The sequence below is a fragment of the Littorina saxatilis genome, linkage group LG6, assembly GCF_037325665.1.
Source record: "Littorina saxatilis isolate snail1 linkage group LG6, US_GU_Lsax_2.0, whole genome shotgun sequence".
Lineage (NCBI taxonomy): Eukaryota > Metazoa > Mollusca > Gastropoda > Littorinimorpha > Littorinidae > Littorina > Littorina saxatilis.
The window spans coordinates 33192268-33215157 of record NC_090250.1 but is presented as its reverse complement, the minus strand read 5'-3'; the positions used below and the strand labels follow the sequence as shown (position 1 = coordinate 33215157).

General features: G+C 39.9%; 1 protein-coding gene across 2 annotated transcripts in view; it reads right to left on the bottom strand.

The window, feature by feature from the left end:
* Positions 1–7949, bottom strand: part of LOC138968168 (uncharacterized) — a 44769-nt gene extending 36820 nt beyond the window's left edge. For both annotated transcript variants that reach the window (XM_070340726.1, XM_070340725.1), the window contains exon 1: positions 7919–7949. The gene's annotated coding sequence lies outside the window, so the exon portion shown is untranslated. The remainder of the gene's footprint in view (positions 1–7918) is intronic.
* Between the last annotated feature and the right edge of the window lie 14941 nt (positions 7950–22890).

Below are 22890 nucleotides of genomic sequence, written 5' to 3'. Positions count from 1 at the left end.
CATCCCGTGAGTTCGACAGCTTGACTAAATGTAGTAATTTCGCCTTACGCGACTTGTTTAACCTGTGTTTGAAACGGTTATTCTTCCTCGCTTCACTGACTCAATGGCAACGAGTATTGATTTGGCCGTTGCTATGGTTGCGCAGGTCGCTCAGTCTTCAAATGAATGCACCATTATTCTATAGCGCCTGGGATTGTGTCTTCTGTAGGTTCAATGGAATCTCCTCACTTGATTTCACACGGGGGCGGGGAGAGACGGGCCACCACTGACTTTTTTTTGTAATCCGACTTGAGTTATTGATGAAAATACGGTCTCAGTAAGAAATCCCCATATAACTTTTCTTTGGAGAGACGGGCCGCTACTGAAATGAATATACGGATTGAGTTATAGCTCATTTGAGACCCATTGGTACATGTATTTCGATTTCCCCCTTTATCTCAAGAAGTGTTGAGTCACTGTCATATTTGTAGATACCAAATGACTGAGGGTAATTGGACCATTGCATTTTTTTTAAAGAAAATATTTTTTCAGGCAAGCATGCACATTATTTCTCCATTAAAACTACTTACTGAGAGGTCTATTGCCCCCTTGCGAAGGCCTCAAGCCGAGTTAAGTCGGCAAGAATATGGGTTAAGTCCGTTTATTTCTTCGTTACCCTTCCATTTCGTTGTCCTTTTTTTAATTCATTTTTTATGTCTGCTTTTTTCCGTCGCATCTCAAACCTCAATGTTGCAAGAAAAGTGTCAAGTTACATCGTTCCATACGTTTTGCTTATTGCGACTTGCGTTAAAAAAAAAAACCCAGTATGTCTGTATGTCGACGTGTCCTCACGCGAAAGGGGTCCTCTTTTGATTAGATTCCTTCATGAACACTCTGTATACATTTCTAGTCACACTCTTTAACCTGGATAGAGACAAACATACTGGCTTTAATTGTTTTTGTAACACAAGTCGCAATAACTCAATCCGGGTATTCATTTCAGTAGCGGGGATGCTAGACAATCGGTGATTATCCTGGTGCAAAACTTCTTCTTTTAATCATTCTTTGTTCATGGGCTGAAACTCAAACGTTCACACATGCTTTTTGCACGAGTGGGTTTTTACGTCTATGACCGTTTTTACCCCGCCACAGGTGATAACCGAATCGCGCACTCAACGAATCTACGGACAATGGTGACATCGCCGGTAGCGGCATCAACGTCATTTCTTTTTAAGTTGATTCATGTGACTTGTGTTTAATTAAATGCATCATAGTGGAAATGATACCAAACAATGAATGTTCATTGCTGTCGGGTCTTTGGGAACAGCAGAGATAAAAACACAATCTTACTCTATCAAAATACGCTTTGTGGAAATCCTTGCACAAAATTAATTGAGATTTCGTAATGGTATGGATTGACAGGAAAGACATTGGTTCAGTTAACATCAAAAGACATTGTAGAAAAACGCATTCACCTTCTCAGGAACTTGAAGAAACACCGCGAAGAAGGCAGAATTGTGTTCTATTTGGACAAGATATGGGTAGATAGCATGTGTAGTCGTACCCTGGAGCGTGTCTATTGTTATCAGGACAACATCCAGTACCATTGCTCTCGTTATTATTAACATTTCCGACGTAAGTGACAGTGACAGTGATGACAGCAGTTTCTGAAACCCACGCCTCATCTGATGGCTGTTATTTACAACAGAAGAAAGACATGTGCGATGTTGATTAAGCTGCTCTGATATATTTACTCCATGAAGATCGATGACATAACTATGATATTTTTCTTTTCTTTTCAGTTCGTATATTGTGAAAGTGATGACGTTTTAGAACCTTCTTTTTTACAGTGATAGACCTGATTGTAACCGACACGGTTGGCCTAGTGGTAAGGCGTCCGCCCCGTGATCGGGAGGTCGTGGGTTCGAACCCCGGCCGGGTCATACCTAAGACTTTAAAATTGGCAATCTAGTGGCTGCTCCGCCTGGCGTCTGGCATTATGGGGTTAGTGCTAGGACTGGTTGGTCCGGTGTCAGAATAATGTGACTGGGTGAGACATGAAGCCTGTGCTTCGACTTCTGTCTTGTGTGTGGCGCACGTTATATGTCAAAGCAGCACCGCCCTGATATGGCCCTTCGTGGTCGGCTGGGCGTTAAACAAACAAACCTGATTGTAAATAGTTTTAAGCATAGAAGTTACCACGTGAACTAAAAAAGGAAACTAACTTGTATCTGTCTCGAATAGCATTGAAATGCTAAAGAGACGATAAACATAAAACATTTAGTCAAAACTTGACTAAATGTAACAAAATAAAACGTAAGAGCATAAATAAAATATCGAGGCGCAAATAGTCCACTCTTAATAGCCAAGATTAGGACGACAATATCAACACAAATCTCTCTCTCTCTCTCTCTCTCTCTCTCTCTCTCTCTCTCTCTCTCTCTCTCTCTCTCTCTCTCTCTCTCTCTCTCTTTCTCTCTCTCTCGCTCTCTCTCTCTCTTTCTCTCTCTCTTTCTCTCTCTTTCTCTTTCTCTCTCTCTCTCTCTTTCTTTCTTTCTATCTCTCTCTCTCTCGCCCTCTCTCTCGCTCTCTCTCTCTCCCTCTCTCGCTCTCTCTCTCTCCCTCTCTCGCTCTCTCTCCCTCTCTCTCCCTCTCTCTCTCTCTCTCTCTCTCTCTCCATCTCTCTCTCAATCTCCATCTCTCTCTCTCTCTCGCTCCGATCAAACGAGGTTATAAAGTGGGACTGACGAACTTCCATTATAGAGTACAGTACACATGTAGTATGTAATTAGGGCTATATAGACATGAAAATATATATCCCTGTGGATTACAGTTTTATACTTGACATTACACGACGAAGTGTTCGGTTGTAACATTGCTAATAATTATCAAATGCTCGTTTTAAGAATAAAAGTTGTGAAGATATTTTGTGAATTTAATCACCCCCAGACGTGGCAATCAGTATGGAGGAGAGACCTTTAACAGTCAATCTAAACTAAAGTTTTAACACAGATGCAAGAACAATATCAAATGTTATATTGCATTAAAACACTTAAAGTCACGAATGGATCAAAGACAAAGTCACTGATGGGAGTGTACATTATTCAATTAAGGACAAAGTGCACAGCTTTGTTGTGACATGTGATAAAGAGACCAAAGCGAGCATCACGACCGTTTACCTCGCACAGGCTATTTATCAACACGGAATAAAAAATAAAAAATAAATAACAAGTCGCGTAAGGCGAAAATACAACATTTAGTCAAGTAGCTGTCGAACTCACAGAATGAAACTGAACGCAATGCAACGCAGCAAGACCGTATACTCGTAGCATCGTCAGTCCACCGCGCACGGCAAAGGCAGTGAAATTGACAAGATGAGCGGAGTAGTACTTGCGCTGAGAAGGATAGCACGCTTTTCTGTACCTCTCTTCGTTTTAACTTTCTGAGCGTGTTTTTAATCCAAACATATCATATCTATATGTTTTTGGAATCAGGAACCGACAAGGAATAAGATGAAGGTGTTTTTAAATTGATTTGGACAATTTAATTTTGATAATAATTTTTATATTTTTAATTTTCAGAGCTTGTTTTTAATCCAAATATAACATATTTATATGTTTTTGGGATCAGAAAATGATGGAGAATAAGATGTACGTAAATTTGGATCGTTTTATAAAAATTGTTTGTTTTTTTTTACAATTTTCAGATTTGTAATGACCAAACTCACTCATTAGTTTTTAAGCCACCAAGCTGAAATGCAATACCAAACCCCGGCCTTCGTCGAAGATTACTTGACCAAAATTTCAACCAATTTGGTTGAAAAATGAGAGCGTGACAGTGCCGCCTCAACTTTCACGAAAAGCCGGATATGACGTCATCAAAGACATTTATTGAAAAAATGAAAACAACGTATGAAGATTTCATACCCAGGAACTCTCATGTCAAATTTCATAAAGATCGGTCCAGTAGTTTAGTCTGAATCGCTCTACACACACACACACAGACAGACAGACAGACACTCACACACACACACATACACCACGACCCTCGTCTCGATTCCACCCTCTATGTTAAAATATTTAGTCAAAACTTGACTAAATATAAAACAAGTCGCGTAAGGCGAAAATACAACATTTAGTCAAGTAGCTGTCGAACTCACAGAATGAAACTGAACGCAATGCCATTTTTCAGCAAGACCGTATACTCGTAGCATCGTCAGTCCACCGCTCATGGCAAAGGCAGTGAAATTGACAAGAAGAGCGGGGTAGTAGTTGCGCTAAGAAGGATAGCACGCCTTTCTGTACCTCTCTTTGTTTTAACTTTCTGAGCGTGTTTTTAATCCAAACATATCATATCTATATGTTTTTGGAATCAGGAACCGACAAGGAATAAGATGAAAGTGTTTTTAAATTGATTTCGACAATTTAATTTTGATAATAATTTTTATATATTTAATTTTCAGAGCTTGTTTTTAATCCAAATATAACATATTTATATGTTTTTGGGATCAGAATATGATGGAAAATAAGATGAATGTAAATTTGGATCGTTTTATAAATTTTTTTTTTTTTTTTACAATTTTCAGATTTTTAATGACCGAAGTCATAAATTAATTTTTAAGCCACCAAGCTAAAATGCAATACTGAAGTCCGGGCTTTGTCGAAGATTACTTGACCAAAGTTTCAACCAATTTGGTTGAAAAATGAGGGCGTGACAGTGCCGCCTCAACTTTCACGAAAAGCCGGATATGACGTCATCAAAGACATTTATCAAAAAAATGAAAAAAACGTTCGGGGATTTCATACCCAGGAACTCTCATGTCAAATTTCATAAAGATCGGTCCAGTAGTTTAGTCTGAATCGCTCTACACACACACACACACACACACACACACACACACACACACACACAGACACACGCACATACACCACGACCCTCGTCTCGATTCCCCCCTCGATGTTAAAACATTTAGTCATAACTTGACTAAATGTAAAAAGAGTAGGTGAGCACAATACGTCATAAAGAAGATAGAACAAGTTTGAACACTCATAAGGAGGACAACACACTTTACAAAATCAGACACAAAGAAAGAAGAAAGTAGGAACATAAATGGAAATCAAACATAACACACACACACACACACACACCACACACACACACAAACAAACACACACACACACACACACACACACACACACACACACACACACACACACACAAACACACACACAAATACACATGTGGAAGAGGAAGAAGAAAATACAGTGAAAGGTGTTTTTTGAAAATATTTACTTATTGGGACTCTCACTCTCTCTTCTAACACGTCTATGCGACGTTCTTTTCCCCTCCAAGCCCTTTTGTGATTGACAGATGCACAGAAAAATGAACAAGTCGCGTAAGGCGAAATTACAACATTTAGTCAAGCTGTCGAACTAACAGAATGAAACTGAACTCACTGCATTTTTACAGCAAGAGCGTATACTCGTAGCATCGTCAGTCCACCGCTCGATGCAAAGGCAGTGAAATTGACAAGAAGAGCGGGGTAGTAGTTGCGCTGAGAAGGATAGCACGCTTTTCTTTATCTCTATTCTTTTTAACTTTCTGAGCGTGTTTTTAATCCAAACATATCACATCTATATGTTTTTGGAATTAGGAACCCACAAGGAATAAGATGACATTGTTTTTAAATCGATTGCGGAAATTTTATTTTAATAATAATGTTTATATTCTTAATTTTCAGAGCTTGTTTTTAATCCAAATATAACATATTTTTATGTTTTTGGAATCAGAAAATGATGAAGAATAAGATGAACGTAAATTTGGATCGTTTTAAAAACAAATTATTTTTTTTACAATTTTCAGATTTTTAATGACCAAAGTCATTAATTAATTTTTAAGCCACCAAACTGAAATGCAATACCGAAGTCCGGCCTTCGTCGAAGATTGCTTGGCCAAAATTTCAATCAATTTGATTGAAAAATGAGGGTGTGACAGTGCCGCCTCAACTTTTACAAAAAGCCGGATATGACGTCATCAAAGGTAGTTATCAAAAAAAAAGAAAAAAACGTCCGGGGATATCATTCCCAGAAACTCTCATGTCAAATTTCATAAAGATCGGTCCAGTAGTTTAGTCTGAATCGCTCTACACACACACACACGCACAGACAGACAGACAGACAGACACACACACACACACACACACATACACCACGACCCTCGTCTCGATTCCCCCTCTACGTTAAAACATTTAGTCAAAACTTGACTAAATGTAAAAACGGCAGCGCTGAAAAAATGCGCAAGGTTTCTGCTTTTTTTCGCGGATCGATAACGAAGAAAGGTTGGGTCCGCGGAGTAATCTGGCCGTTGTAATGTAATGAGTTCCTTTGCGTAGAAATGGGGTCTTTTTTTACATTTAATCAAGTTTTGACTAAATGTTTTAACGTAGAGGGGGAATCGAGACGAGGGTCGTGGTGTATGTGTGTGTGTGTGTGCGTGTGTGTGTGTGTGTGTGTCTGTCTGTCTCTCTGTGCGTGTGTGTGTGTGTAGAGCGATTCAGACCAAACTACTGGACCGATCTTTATGAAATTTGACATGAGAGTTCCTGGGAATGATATCCCCGGACATTTTTTTTCTTTTTTTCGATAAATACCTTTGATGACGTCATATCCGGCTTTTTGTAAAAGTTGAGGCGGCACTGTCACACCCTCATTTTTCAATCAAATGAATTGAAATTTTGGCCAAGCAATTTTCGACGAAGGCCGGACTTCGGTATTGCATTTCAGCTTGGTGGCCCTGATATGGCCCTTCGTGGTCGGCTGGGCGTTAAAAAAACAACAACAACAAAAACAACACTTCTTATCTCCCTACCTGTCTGTGGTCATTGTTACTACTGATAAGAAACAGGGTCAAACTATACGGTTTTTGTTTGTTTGTCAGTCCGTGTGATTTGGTTAGCGTTTTGTATTCTGGCTTGCTGTCTGTCTCAATGACTCGCAGCGCTGTGATACTGTCGCTAAATAAATGAGAAAGCGCCGATTCACACCATGCAAAACCAACGCAGACCTGGGAACCCCTGTTTTGCACTTATTCTCAAACAAACTTGGTGTATTTTCAGAAAAATGAACGTACTCCACACAGCATTTGAACATCCATGATTCAAACATGCTTCACACGCGTCCGCCACATCGTTAACTAAGTTTACCTATACAGTCGAGATCGCTTTACACGAAATGAAAGGGACCAATATTTTTTTTCGAGTTAACGTTTTTTCGCGATAACGAAAATGATCAAACTGATCACTTTTTTTTTTAAAAAGCAAGATAAAGAAGATAAAACAGTGCCATACCTTAAAAAAAAGCCACTGTAGTGCGCGGCGGACGAAGTAGACGGTTCAGTCAGAGTCGGCAGTTTTGTCGTCTGCTACAGTTCATTATTTTGTTGTACACTTTAATTCCCTACAAAAAAGATTAAAATCCATTGCAGTGTTTACAATCCATTGCAGTGTTTATGAATTCACACAGGACGAAAGAAATCCGTCAACTTCAACTGTTTGACAGGCTCACTGCACTTTCCGGCGAACCGTTCAATTCTTGTGTATATTTAAAACAAATCCTTTTTTCAATTTTTACTGACAAAAACTGTAAACATGTGTCAAAATACTGGATCGGCTTCAAGATGGGCTTGTGAATAAAAGTAGTTTAGGAATTTTTCTCGTCGTATTTTTTTCCCACTGACCGTACTGATCGTATGGGTTCCCAGGTCTGCCAACGTATCAAGACATTTCTTAACGCCACTCCTGTTCTGGACGATCACAAAAGAGTAGTGAAAAAGAAATGTTTGGCGAGAAAAAAAATACAGTCCTAATCTAGCTAGCCAAGTAAGTCGCCTAGCATTCTGGGGTACATAAACGAAACTGAGAGACAACGGCAAAGCATCCTACCTGAGCAATGGTCGCCTTTGCATAAACAGGGAAAGCGGAGTGAGCCAAAGAATCAATATTGCGGGTGTAACACGAGAAAATTACTCCCACGAGATTTTTACTCCGGAGTAAAAATTTCGTACGAAAATGTTACTCCCTTTACGAAAAAAAGCACTCCCCCATTACACGAGAGAAAATTACTCCCCACGACAGGTGAGTTCCGAGTTAACATTTCGTACACAAATGTTACTCCCCTGACGAATAAAAACCGAATAAATTACTTTACCCTAACACGAGCAATTTAACTTCCCATGCCAGGTGTACGAAATTTTGACTCCCTTGTCCCCTGTTAGTCTTGGTTGTGGAAGGGGTGGAAGGAGGGTAGCGCGACATTCGTGTGCGCGAGATCACATATTGGCATTATCCCTTCGCCCACATCCCATTTTCACGTACGAGATTTTTTACTGGAAGTAAAAACAAGTCGCGTAAGGCGAAAATACAACATTTAGTCAAGTAGCTGTCGAACTCACAGAATGAAACTGAACGCAATGCAACGCAGCAAGACCGTATACTCGTAGCATCGTCAGTCCACCGCGCACGGCAAAGGCAGTGAAATTGACAAGAAGAGCGGGGTAGTACTTGCGCTGAGAAGGATAGCACGCTTTTCTGTACCACTCTTCGTTTTAACTTTCTGAGCGTGTTTTTAATCCAAACATATCATATCTATATGTTTTTGGAATCAGGAACCGACAAGGAATAAGATGAAATGTTTTTAAATTGATTTGGACAATTTAATTTTGATAATAATTTGTATATTTTTAATTTTCAGAGCTTGTTTTTAATCCAAATATAACATATGTATATGTTTTTGGAATCAGAAAATGATGGGGAATAAGATGAACGTAAATTTGGATCGTTTTATAAAAAAATTTTTTTTTTACAATTTTCAGATTTTTAATGACCAAAGTCATAAATTAATTTTTAAGCCACCAAGCTGAAATGCTTCAGATTTTTAATGACCAAAGTCATTAATTAATTTTTAAGCCACCAAGCTGAAATGCAATACCGAAGTCCGGGCTTCGTCGAAGATTACTTGACCAAAATTTCAACTGGGTTGAAAAATGAGAGCGTGACAGTGCCGCCTCAACTTTCACGAAAAGCCGGATATGACGTCATCAAAGACATTTATCGAAAAAATGAAAAAAACGTCTGGGGATTTCATACCCAGGAACTCTCATGTCAAATTTCATAAAGATCGGTCCAGTAGTTTAGTCTGAATTGCTCTACACACACACACAGACACACAGACATACATACACCACGACCCTCGTCTCGATTCCCCCCTCTACGTTAAAACATTTAGTCAAAACTTGACTAAATGTAAAAATGGGGAGTAAACATTTCGTGGAGGGAATAATTTTTTCGTGCCTTGGGGAGTTCTTTTCTCGTACGAAAAATTTACTCGGAGTAAGAATTTTGTACGAAATTTTTACTCCGGAGTACATTTTTCGTGGAGTAAAAATTTCGTGTTACACCGGCGGTGTTGCATCAGTGCAGACTAACCTTTCTGCATTTGATAAGCTGGTACACATGTCTTTCCCTCGTGACTGCTTTCTTTTGTTACAAAAACTCGCTCAGGAGGAAAAATCTCGTCACTCTGCTACAACACTGCCGCCGCCACCACCATCATCACCACCACCATAAACAACAACAACAACAACAACAACAACAACAACAACAACAACAACAACAACAACAACAACAACAACAACAACAACAACGAGCACAACAACTTGAATGGAGACACCAATAGCAAAAATAGCGACTATCCACAACCGGAACACGTCGCTCCCAACGGACATGGTACGGAACAGTTCCCCACCCGTGGAGATTATTACACCGGAGTAAATCTGTCGTGGAGTACTTCCCTCTGTCTACACCGGCCGCGTGCAATGAAGGGCGCGCGCTCGCGGTACTATTGACTTTGCGGAACATAATATCCCGGTGCATGATGTAGAGGTTACATGCCGAGTCTCAGTGATTATTAAAAATAATGGTCGAAGTTCGCGGATCATGACAAATGCGAGCTTCTCTTTATTCCTCCTTTCTTCAGTTATTCAAAGAAAAGAAGAGTTTTTGTGCGAAAGTTTGATCGAATCCTATTCACTCAACCAGTCTACCCGCGCAGGCGATTGAATAATGCGCGGTTGTATATTTCAGGGAAAATCATTCAATTCTGTCAACACTTCTTGTCAGTTTCCCTGTTTTGGACTAAAATCAAGTACACAGTTATATTGTTATTCTGCTGTGGCGGTAAAGGCAGATAGTATGGCATTCCGTTTGTCAAATAATTATTTGGATACTTTTTCATGTTTTTTGTTCACCAGTTTTAGCTAAATAATCATTATTTAGAAGCTCATGTGCTAAATAAGTAATTGTTTATAAACAATGTAAAAAATTTCTAAATAATTTTTGGTTTACGTAAACCATTCATTGTTTACCTAAACAATTCATTGTTTACGTAAATAATTCATTGTTTACGTAAATAATTCATTGTTTCCGTAAATAATGTATTGTTTACACAAATAATCAATTATTTCACAAAATAATATTTTTGGGATGGATAAAGTGAGCAGTTGCTAAATAAATCATTGTTTACCTATATAATGCATTATTTAGCAGATTCGCTAAGAGGGCTGTCACACATGCGACTGAGTCGCGCGATTTACCCTGTCACACAGCCGACTCAGTCGTAGAAAACAGCTACGACAAGTCTGCGACTCAGTCTCATGCGATTCCCTCGTAGCTTTGAGGTTTAGAACATGTTCTATTCCTGCGATCCAGTCGTCGGTCAATCGCAGGGGCAGAGCCAACAGAGCCAATCAGAACGCGTTGCTGCGGCCTTGACGCCGTGACGTAAAATAATGGCGGACAGTAGCGTACAGCGTCTCTTCGTCGATTCAAAACTTTTTGGAAGAACAGTTTTTTACTCAGATATAAAGGAGACGTTTTAGGCGTGTACAGCGGTCGGAAAACATTAATTGCAGCTGTCTGGGAACTTTATTTCTTGCTAAGGCGTAATGCTGAAAGGAATTTTTCAGAAAGGTAGAGCGACGTTCGAACATTTAGCGTCTGCTCTCGCAAAGCGCGTTTGCCGTGTTCACTATGACACGTCACTTCCGCCCCGCTCGCGTGGAGTTATCGTTCGCCAGTCGTTCGTCTATCGTTCATCGTGTGACGGGTCAATGGCCTACGATGTGATGTGCGATCGGCCAAAGACTGAATCGCAAGACTGAATCGCAACGACTGAGTCGCCTGTATGACCGAGGCTTAAATAATGAAAACTGCTTTCCCTAAACAATTCATTGTTCAGGGAAAGCAGTTTTCATTATTTAGGGAAATCAAGAATTGACTTCTAAGCTTCATTTTTTTTCTTTGTGTATATACTATAATTCAATACAAGGTATCTCCAAGACATAAAACGTAGTTCAGAAGCGAATCCAAGAAACCCCTAAATAATGGAAAATGTGTTGGCTAAACAATTCATTGTTTACGTAAATAATTCATTGTTTACGTAAATAATGATTTATTTAGCAACATTGCTGACTGTTTATAAACAATGTAATATAAGTCTAAATAATATATTGTTTACGTATATCATGTCTGAATGCGTAAGAACAAGGCAAGGAATGTCTAGAGAGGTATGTGGGAGGTGTTTCTATAACCTGCCCTGTTATATAGTGCTATATGTTTTATGTAAAATCAATGTCTTGTTTGTATTATTGTTATGTACCACCCCTGAATTTCTCTATGAGATAATAAAGTATTCTTATTCTTATTCTTATTATTTAGACGTATTTTACATTGTTTGTAAACAATCAGCAATGTTGCTAAATAAATCATTATTTACGTAAACAATGAATTATTTACGTAAACAATGAATTGTTTAGGTAAATAATGAATGGTTTACGTAAACAAAACATTATTTAGAATTGTTTTACATTGTTTATAAACAATTACTTATTAAGCACATGAGCTTCTAAATAATGATTATTTAGCTAAAACGGGTCCGACTAAACTACGCGCCAGCACGCGCTAGCACGCGCCAGCACGCGCTACCCTGAACCATAGCACTTATATACTTTATTTTTATATTTCTAGTTAGTTCATCGTCCATTCTCACATAATACAAAATTTCAAACTTCAATGATGAAAAATACGGAAGTTATGACGAGTTTAAGGAGAGATAATGCACTACTCTCAAATCCGACGATTTCCTCCATTGACTAAACAGCGCGCTACCACTTTGAAGTAGACGCTACCCGGTGATCCATAACACTTACATAATTTATTTTTATAGTCTATATAGTTCATTGTCCATTCTTACATAATACAAAATTTCAAGCTTGAGTGTTGAACATTTCAGTAGTTATGACGGGTTTTAGGCGAGCTAATGCGCTACTCTCAAATCCGACAAAATCCGGCAGTGACTAAAACTGCGCGCTACCAATTTTAAGTGGACGCTACTGAGATTCATAGCTGTTATATGATGTATGTTTCTAGTCATTCCATCGTCAGTTCTTACATTATACAAAATTTCAAACTTCAGTGATAAAAAACAATGTCGGATACGGAGTCATTCGTTCCAACACAGTCAGTCGGATGCGGAGCCAGTCATTCCTCTGTGTGTGTGTGTGTGTGTGTGTGTGTGTGTGTGTGTGTGTGTGGTCCATAGCACTTACACACTTTATTTTTATATTTCTTGATAGATCATCGTCCATTCTCACATAATACAAAATGTCAATTTTCAATGATAAAAATTACGGAAGTTATGACAAAACTTCGACATTGACTGAATACAGACATTAATGCATACCAACTGCACAACCACTTTGAAGCAGGCACTGCCTTGACCTGTATCATTTATGTTACTTTATTCTTTAATTATACACAATTTCAGCTCCATAAATCAAAATGGTGATGGTTGTGTTGGATGATAGCAGAACTGCCAGGATAGTCTCAACTTCAAAGAACTTAGGACCAGCATTAGTTATAATTTTACAACACGAAGCCGGTGGCGATCTGTCGGCAACTTTTTTCAGTGAAGTATTTGAGCAGCAACAATGGAAAGATACGTCAGTCATGTATTTGCCATTATGTCAAAGAAGGGCGTTGTTGTTGTTTTTTTCGTCGGAAAGGGTTTGAAGTTTTTGAGCAGAGATTGTCCAAATCAATCTAAAAACACTTTCATCTTATTCCTTGTCGGTTCCTGATTCCAAAAACATATAGATATGATATGTTTGGATTAAAAACACGCTCAGAAAGTTAAAACAAAGAGAGGTACAGAAAAGCGTGCTATCCTTCTTAGCGCAACTACTACCCCGCTCTTCTTGTCAATTTCACTGCCTTTGCCATGAGCGGTGGACTGACGATGCTACGAGTATACGGTCTTGCTGAAAAATGGCATTGCGTTCAGTTTCATTCTGTGAGTTCGACAGCTTGACTAAATGTAGTAATTTCGCCTTACGCGACTTGTTTTTCTCTCTCTTGACACGCCTGTCCTTGGATATAGAAAAGGACCAGTCAGCTTAAATGTAGAACTGCTAGTGCCTTATTCCCCTTCGTGTGTACACGCAAGCACAAGACCAAGTGCGCACGGAAAAAATCATGTAATCCATTTCAGAGTTCGATGGGTTAAAGAAACACGAAAATACCCAGCATGCCTCCCCCGAAACCGGCGTATGCTGCCCGAATGGCAGGGTAAAAACAGTCATACACGTACAAATCCACTCGTGCAAAAAGCATGAGTGAACGTGGGAGTTTCAGCCCATGAACGAAGAAGAAGAAGAGGAAGAAGAACCAGTGTAACATTTGTAACCAAGTTTTACTCTGCACAAGCAATGTGTTCACTACAGAGAGGTGCATGCACAGATTGTAAGCGTGCATGAAAATAGTTTTCCCAGTATGCGTGACTTTTTTTAAATGAACACGCGAAACTGGAAAAGAAACCCGTTCTAACTTTTCAAAAAGTAGAGGCACCAAAGCGACTTCCACATCTTCTATATACAGTATTATTTAAACTCGAACACGTCCGGGAAGGCTATCATTTAACCATCTGGTGAACGAAGCAGAGCTCCTAAAACACAAGGCACTTGTAAAACTAACATTATATGTACAGCATTCATGACAGCTTAATGTTCTTTGGATGTATGTATGTTTCATTTTTTTTTCATTGTAAAGCGCTTAGAGAATGTAAAGCGCTCTATAAATCTCCCATATTATTATTATTATTATTATTATGATGGCAAGGCGAGGGTGATATACATATGGCCAAGAATCTGTCATGGCGTCGAAAGAAGGAAAGAGCCCGCTTGAATTATTTGGCAGGCTCCTGCTTCTAATAAACTTTTTTTGCAAAGAACATTTTTGTGCTGGATGAAAGAAGATGAATGGACGAACGTTTTGGTATAACATGGTGGCAAATTTATGCCGTAAGCAATGATTAACAGACTTGTGATTCCAACCTTACCTAGTCATTCTGGAGAGAAAAGCGTTACGCGATTTTGGGTGCTTTCAGTTTTGTAAGAACTGTACTCCGAACACCTGCGCGACACGTAAATCCTTCATACAAACCAGACAGGAAATTAATGCAGTGTTTAATGAGACCAAAAATGAGCTCGACGGAGCTGCCAACTTCGTTCATATATTGTACATATCGTGTACCTCTCGAGGTTTTGAAAAAAAACGTTGGCAATGCTTGTCTTGCATGGCAGATGCATCGATTTTTGTCGTTTTATTGTTCTCCAAAGAATTATTACGTAGATATTACGGTATATTCTTTTATACTTGCATGACATGGTTCACTCAAATAAGTCCTATGAGAATGAGAATGAATGATAAGGGTGTGCTGAAGAGATTGTTGAATATTTTCAAGGCGTCTATTTTGTGTTCGTACCGTTGTGTCATCAGCGAGCATGTGGCATTCTACTGAGTTGTCAGAGAAGTGAAGTGGAAGGTCATTGACGTAAATACAGAAAAGAATAGGACCTAAGACAGAGCCCTGGGGTACTCCATATAACACGGACTCCTCTCTTGAGTACGCACCATGTACATAGACTTGTTGCGATCGGTTTTCAAGGAAAGACTGAAAGAAAGACAGAGAGTCAGATCCATTGAGATATAGTGATAATTTGTTGAGGAGAATTTTATGATCAACGAGGTCAAAGGCCTTAGAAAAATCTAAGTATACGACCCCAGAGAGCTGGGAGGAATTTATGGCTGACAGACATTTGTCTGTCAAAAGCGAGAGCGCAGTAGAACATGAGTGGTTACTGCGGAAACCAGACTGCAAACGGTCCATGTATTTTGTGAGATTAATGTGAATATGTCTTTCAAGAAGCTTTGAGAGTACTGAGAATAAGGAAATAGGGCGGTAGTTGCTAACATCAGAAGTGTTTTTGGATTTGGGGAGAGGAATAACTTTAGCTTTCTTTAGTGCTTGCGGAAAGGTGTTGCGCTGTATGCAGAGATTGAAGATATATGTGAGAGAGTCAACTGTGTAAGGAAGGGAGAGTTTTAATAAGTGGTTGCTGATTTCATCAGGTCCTGAAGATTTTTTGTTCTGAAGTTGTGAAATCAGTCGTCCTAATTCGTGCACTGCAATGGGTGGGATTTGAAAGGGTGCTTTATTCGCCGTCTTTTGTTTGCAGTAGAGGGATAGATTGTCAGAGTTGTTGCAATTGGGAGAGGCATTGTCAGGGTTGCTAAGAGAGGTAACTACAGACGAAAAAAGTGAGAGTTAAAGATGTCTGGCGTTAAGTGACGGGGGATCTGGGTGGAGTTAGAGGTGGAACCTCTGATGAGTGAATTTAGTGCACGCTAGATCTGCGAGATATCCCGGTTATTCTCAACGAGTTTATCAAAGTAAGCTTTCTTTGAGTCACGAACCATGTTTTTTAACCTATTTCTAGCTGTTTTATAATCTTGGAATTTTTTTGCTTTTTTTAACAGGTCACGCTGATCCATGGCTTCAGTTATTTTATTGGACATCCAGGGTGGAAGTTTAGGATGTTTTACTCTCATTTTCTTTATATGTGCGTGCTTGTTTATTATAGGTAATAGGGTGTCATACCAACATTTTAATGCTTTATCAGGGACCGTGTGGTTGAAAACTTGGTCAAATCGTGCTACGTTTAGATCGGACAGGAAGGAATCACGATCAAAATTTTTAAAGGATCGAAAAGATATGACTGTGTGATCTTTATGATTTGATTTTGGCATATTGGAGAATGCTAAGATCTGCGAGTGAAGCATTTAGTACTGAGGAGTGGTTGTTTGAGTAGATGTGATCAAGCAAAGTAGAAGAAGTTTCTGTGACTCTAGTAGGTAAAGTTATAAGCTGCTTGAAACCTAGTGATGATACAATCCCATCCCATCGAGGCTGAGGTTTTAATAAGTCAATATTAAAGTCCCCGAGTAACAGGATGTCTGCGTGAGGTTTACATTTATACACTGTATCTATCATCTCGATGAGGTCATCGTACCAGTCACCAATGGCAGAAGGGTTTCTGTAAAGAAAACAAACAAGAGTAGAAGGGGCTGTTTCCTTTAGTTCAAACTCTAGCCACATGCATTCAATGTCTTTGTGTTCTAAGTCAGGTCTTCTACGCGTGTATTGAACAATGGAAGAGTGGATGTAAGCAGCGATGCCATTTTCACCCGTACGACGGGAATCACGACGTATGACGTCATAATCACGGATGCGGGTATCGGGGATGCTGTCGTGTAAGCGTGATTCGGTGATGCCGTATAAGTGGTACACGGGGGTTGCGCTGTGTAGAAAATTGCATATGTCTTGTACTTTGGCATCTAGATGGTAAACATTTAAATGACCAACATGCAGCATTATCAAACACAAGAAGAAGGAATACACGAAAACTTCAAACAAAGAAATTAAAGCAAATAAAGCAAGAACAACTCAAGAAATACGGCTAATTAAAATCACTAGCAATGGCTGTCGGTAAAAACATAATAAAACATTCAGCGTGCAAGTGTAACTAATAAAGGCACTTTGATCGCTATGGTCACACGGTCACACGGGTCCGACCAAGTCAATTAAAACACAATGGTTTATGGTCACACGAGTCCGACCAATTCATATGATGCACAAAGGTCACTCAAAGTCGGTGGGTCCGATCAAGTCAAATAAAACACAATGGTTTATGGTCACACGAGTCCGACCAAGTCATATGATGCACAAAGGTCACTAAAAGGCAGTGGGTCCGACCAAGTCAAATAAAACACAATGGTTTATGGTCACACGGGACCGACCAAGTGATATGATGCACAAAGGTCACTCAAAGTCAGTGGGTCCGACCAAGTCAAATAAAACACAATGGTTTATGGTCACACGGGACCGACCAAGTGATATGATGCACAAAGGTCACTCAAAGTCAGTGGGTCCGATCAAGTCAAAGAAAACACAATGGTGTATGGTCACACGGGTCCGTCCAAGTGATATGATGCACAAGGGTCACTCAAAGTCGGTGGGTCCGATCAAGTCAAAATAAAACACAATGGTTACCATCAGTGTTCACGAGGAGAACTGAATTACCATGTAATATAGTCCATTGTGGAGTTCAAAATAGATACCGGTAAGCACATGAGGCAGACGAACAATATCCTTAAAATAAGTTCACTCCAGAAATTAAACTTGCAATTTTCACGAAGGAAGACAATTTAGTCACTAGGAATTACGCACGGCCAAGGTACGAACAGACACACATTCATGATGAACTGCTCTTTCGTAAACACTCATACATAGACACACACAAACACACACACGCACACACATACAGGCACACACACCCACAATACACCCTTTCGGAGTCTCAGGCGAGAGCAAATCTCGCGTCGCGAGAAAATCCGCGCATTGCATGCTGGGATTGCAAATTGTACCAAACGCGAGGTCTTCAGAAGAGGTACATTGCTGATTGCGTTCAAGTTTTCCCTCGTAAGCTCTTATCTCTGATATTTCTGTGGTTTTTGTCCCACGATAGTTTCATGATTTAAGGCCAAAAAAAATAGGTCTGTTTACGGTAACAAATGCCAAAAAAATAGGGTCGGTAGGTCGGGATTTTTTTTTTTTTCCAAAAAAACATATTTTTACGTTATTTTGCCAAAAAAAACAAAAGATTTTTTTTTTCCCAAATGCCAAAAAAAAGTCTAGGGACGCGCGAAAAAAATAGGGTCGGTCGGGTTACCGTAAACAGACTTTTTTTTGTTTTGGCCTAAGCGGAATGGATCTCGACTTGGTGAGACTGTGGAAAGTGCCGCAGCTTCAAAATAAAAACAACTTATGAGTTATTGATTCTTTTAATATGAACCAGAAGGGAGGCCGTGAGCGTTTTAAGAAGCAAACGAATCAATGTACGCAATTTGCTCAAGCAGCGAATTAACGTACCTCGATTCGTTTGATCATGTTTTAGTTTCAGGGCACACATATTTAAGTGCATAAATACGCCCAACAATAAGCGATACAGTGAAATCTGGTTATGTTATATTTTTGAAACACTTGAATGACCATAAGAAAAAAGGTCGTACAGTGGAATTGAAAAATAACCAATAATTACAATAACCTCATTGCCTTAATTTAGTCAAAACGCCTTCAACAAAAATTAATTGGCACAATCAGGTTTCACTGTATCATCACATTTATAACAATCTTATGACAAATGTCAAGGCTCCAATATTTATTTTGCACAAAGTGACAAACACAAAAGTAATCAAAAACACAATATTGTAAATCTGCTTCCTCTAAACTTACAACTGGTCAAGACGAGAAACAAAAAAATGTATGTTAATACACATTTTCACTAAATTAAGCAAACATTAACAACTTTTCATTCAGACATAGTATATTTGATAATGTTATAGTAATATTCATGCTTAACCTTTGGCAGGCTTGTCAGCAACAACTTACATGAACTTAAAAACATTGTCTGATTTTTCCTGTGAGAAAATAAAACCAGTAAAGAATGTGAATTGAGCAATGAAACAATGTCAACAACTTAAAAATGCATATGGAAAAGTGCATTTTGCTTAATTTTCAAGTGAGAAAATATAACAAGTGAAGAAAGCGAATTGAGCTTAATTAAAACATATAATTATAAGTGCAGATTGGTTTGTTTTGGGGCACACATTTTTACTGTGTTGTAGATTTTTCTTTTATGAACCACAAGGTAGGCCTATGAGCTTTTTAAGAAGCAAACAAATCAAGGTATCAAAAACATTTTTTTAATCTGCTTTCTCTATACCATCACAAGATGAGAAACGTTGAATTTATGATAAAAATACACATTTAAACTAAATTAAGCAGAGAAGATTAACAACCGTTCATTCAGATATATAAATACATATTTGATAGAAATCTGCAGTGAAGGACAGCCTGACACAGAAGCTGCAGCCATTCCTATCATAATCAAAACTGATCTCTTACATCATTCTTCCAGCTCACCACATGCGCATTTAAAAGTATGAATGCTGCAGTCACTGCTCTTTGTGTACGGTACACTGCAGAGTGTTTGGTACAACGGAGCGCCCCCTGCCGCCAAAAATGTGACTAGCCGCGCATGCGCACTCGAAACTCCGAAGGGGTGTATTAACATAACGCTTGTGCCCTCAGTAAGAACATCAGCATGGGAAGGAGAGCGGGACCATTGAATGACGGATGGGGAGGAGTGGGGTAATAATCTCTTCTGGGTGGAGACTGGGCAATGGAATAACCAGCAGAGATCGGCCAATCAGGCTGATTGCGGTCGGACTGGAGACGGTCACGTGGATTGGAAGAGCCCCGCTGTGGCGATGGCTGGAGGCGGTTGACCTGATTGGGGCGAGAGGACCAGGTAGAGTGGTTACCGGGGAGGAGATGGTCACGTAGGTAGGGAGGGTTGACCTGAATGGGGCGAGAAGACCAGGCAGAGTGGTTGCCGGGGAGGAGATGGTCACGTGGGTTGGGAGGGTTGACCTGGTTGGGGTGAGAGGACCAGGCCGAGCGGTCTCTGGGAGGACCGGCCAGGCGAGTCTGTACTGCCCAGCGGGACACTTGTTGGGGTGGGGAGTAGAGGGTTACCACGCTTGGGACGGCTATCGTGTACTGCTTGAGCATAGGAAGGTCGGACTGGGGAGTTGTTGTTATGGAGGGCTGGCCAGACCTGTCATTACGGTCGGTGGTGTGAGGAGAAGAAATAGCAGCCTGGATGTTCATGGTCATCTTTGCCAGACCATGGGGAGTACTGGGGTGAAGATTGTCGTGGTACAACGCCTTTTTAGGCAGGTCCTTGGCAGTGCGGAAGGTGGAGGTGTTGTCGATGAGATCAACGCCCTCACTCTCACACATCTCCGCAAGGTGCATGTTGGATTCGACCACTGTTTTGCACAGGGAATCACTCTTGCGGAGAGGGGAGAGAATGGAGGAAAAGGCGAGGCGGGCGTTGGGAAAAACTGTTCTAAGCCACTTTTTTAGTTCCAACCACCTGCTGCCGGTGACAACGTCGGTGAGGCAGGTGTTCCCGCCTACGTGGACTACGATCTGCTGCACTTCTTTGTTGACTGGGATGTAGCAGATCGTCGACCGTGATTCCCGACACGCTGATCTTCTGGCCCTGGTTGTATGGGAACACTAGGTCAGGCCGAATGAAGCGGTACACTGAGTCTCCTAGCAGGACATGGGTTTTTCCGGTCTGAACCCGCGCGTCAGAGAGAGAGAGAGAGAGAGAGAGAGAGAGAGAGAGAGAGAGAGAGAGAGAGATAGAGAGAGAGAGAAGAAGAGAGAGAGAGAGAGAGAGAGAGGGGGGGGGAGAGAGAGAGAGGGGGGGGATAAAGAGAGAGAGGTAGAGAGACAGAGAGAGAGAGACGCTTTGACGCTTTGACACTTTATTGTCATTAGCTAATAAAAGCCTTATAGACAAGGTAAAAACAACAATTTCTGCATCATTCATAAAAGGGGTAAAAGGACGAATGACCAAAACATTGATAACAACAAAAACATAGCAAACTAGTTTATGAGTACGAACAAACAAACACACAGACACGAAAGCAAACCAAAATATCAAAGACTAAGGGTAAAAAGCAAGGTATAGTATGCACACACAAAGGAAAAATACTGATCCAATTGTTCGGTCTAGGACAGTTAATTAACACTCACTAAAAAAAAAAAAAAAAAAAAAAAAAAAAAGAGACAGAAAGAGAGGGAGAGGTAGAGAGAGACAGAGAGAGAGAAAGAGGGGGTAGAGAAAGAGAGGTAGAGAGAGACAGAGAGAGAGAGAGAAAGAGAGAGAGAGGGGTAGAGAGAGAGGTAGAGAGAGACAGAGAGAGAGAGAGAGAGAGAGAGAGAGAGAGAGAGAGTGAGATGGAGAGAGAAAGAAGAAGAGAGATAGAAAGCGAGAGAGCGAGAGAGAGAGGTACATACATGTTATTTTTAACGAAAATATGACATTTGACACAGTTCTCCATAATCAATCGACTGTCTCGATCTGTGTAAAATGTCATATGTTCCTCAAAAAGAAAGATGACGTATAACAACATATAATCCAGTCGTTTTGCTGTAAATGAACCTGATCCCTTTGACCAACTATATTCTTTTTCTTACAGATTACCAGTCCGTTACAAATTATCTAAAAAAAACAACGATTTATAAAAAAACAACTTACAGGCTTTAACCAAGCTCTCTTTGGGTTTTTCACCACTGATAGTTTTAATTCATCGCCTAGCACATTATTGAAATCTCCACAAACTATCTTTTTTCTTTCTTTTTCTTTCTGTTTTTAATATTTTAAAAAAAACTTCAGTTGCATGCAGGCTGCTTCAACCCTTCTGTTTTTGTCTCTCTTTTGGGGGGGGGGGGGGGGGGCGAGGAGTATCCGACGGAGAGCATTCTTCTTTATTGATCTTGTTTCAATCAAATTTACACTATAACCCCCATAAATCTTACTAGGCTAAAACTTACAAATTGTTTTAACTACCAGATCGTTTCATGTTTACAAAGAAAACACATAGAAAAACGATTTAGAAAAATGATCTCCTCTGAATCGTGTCTTATTTAGAAGATATGCGCCACTGAATATGTAATGTTTTCCTATCTTTCATCTGTTAGTTGCTTCCCTTGATTTTCATTTTTGAAAATGTTTGAGAAACAAAATGTTACCCTCAAATCAATGCTATAGAGAAAACTAGGAAGACACAGTGTGTATAAATCTTAATTCCTTCTTTTGGTTAAGTTTTAAAGCATATCCCCATGCAATTGTATTGTTAAAAAAAAGTTGCTTCGAAGTTATCTCCCTTGATCTCCCTTGCACAAAACACTTGTTTCCACTACTCTGATGCCCTGTCTGTGCCACAAGCAGTCAATAACAACAAACTGCCTCAGCTTGCAACGACACTTCACAACTTCAAGTGTCTGAAGGTAGTACGGCAGTGGATCCCATCACACTGTGGAATAGAAGGGAACGAACAGAATGGCCCAACTTAGTGCAAAGGACGAGCAAGAAGAAAACGCAGTAAGCTCTATAGAGATGAAAACAATCATAAAATCTCTGCGTAGGACCCCCCTGACGCACGACAACTACCAGCAACTGTCAAGGCCTGACCAGGTAACAATCTTCCCCATTAAAAAATCGAGAAATGTTTAGACACCAACACGCGATCTGGGTTTCGCATGCCAAATAATTTAACTGCAATGATGAATCTCGCATGTAACATTTTGTTTTGTCATGAATTACATTTTTCCAATAACCCACAATTCTTGTTCTTTCCCCCAATGAACATGCAAATAGGCCTACTGGGCCAGTTCTGGTGTTTTTTTTTATGGCAATGCCAGATGCCAAAAGTAGGCCTATTCTGGCTAAGTTCTGGCATCGTACACATTTGCACATTTGCATTTTGATTGGCCAGTTTTCTGCACATAATGTGGACCTGTGTCCATCTCGATTTGAGAA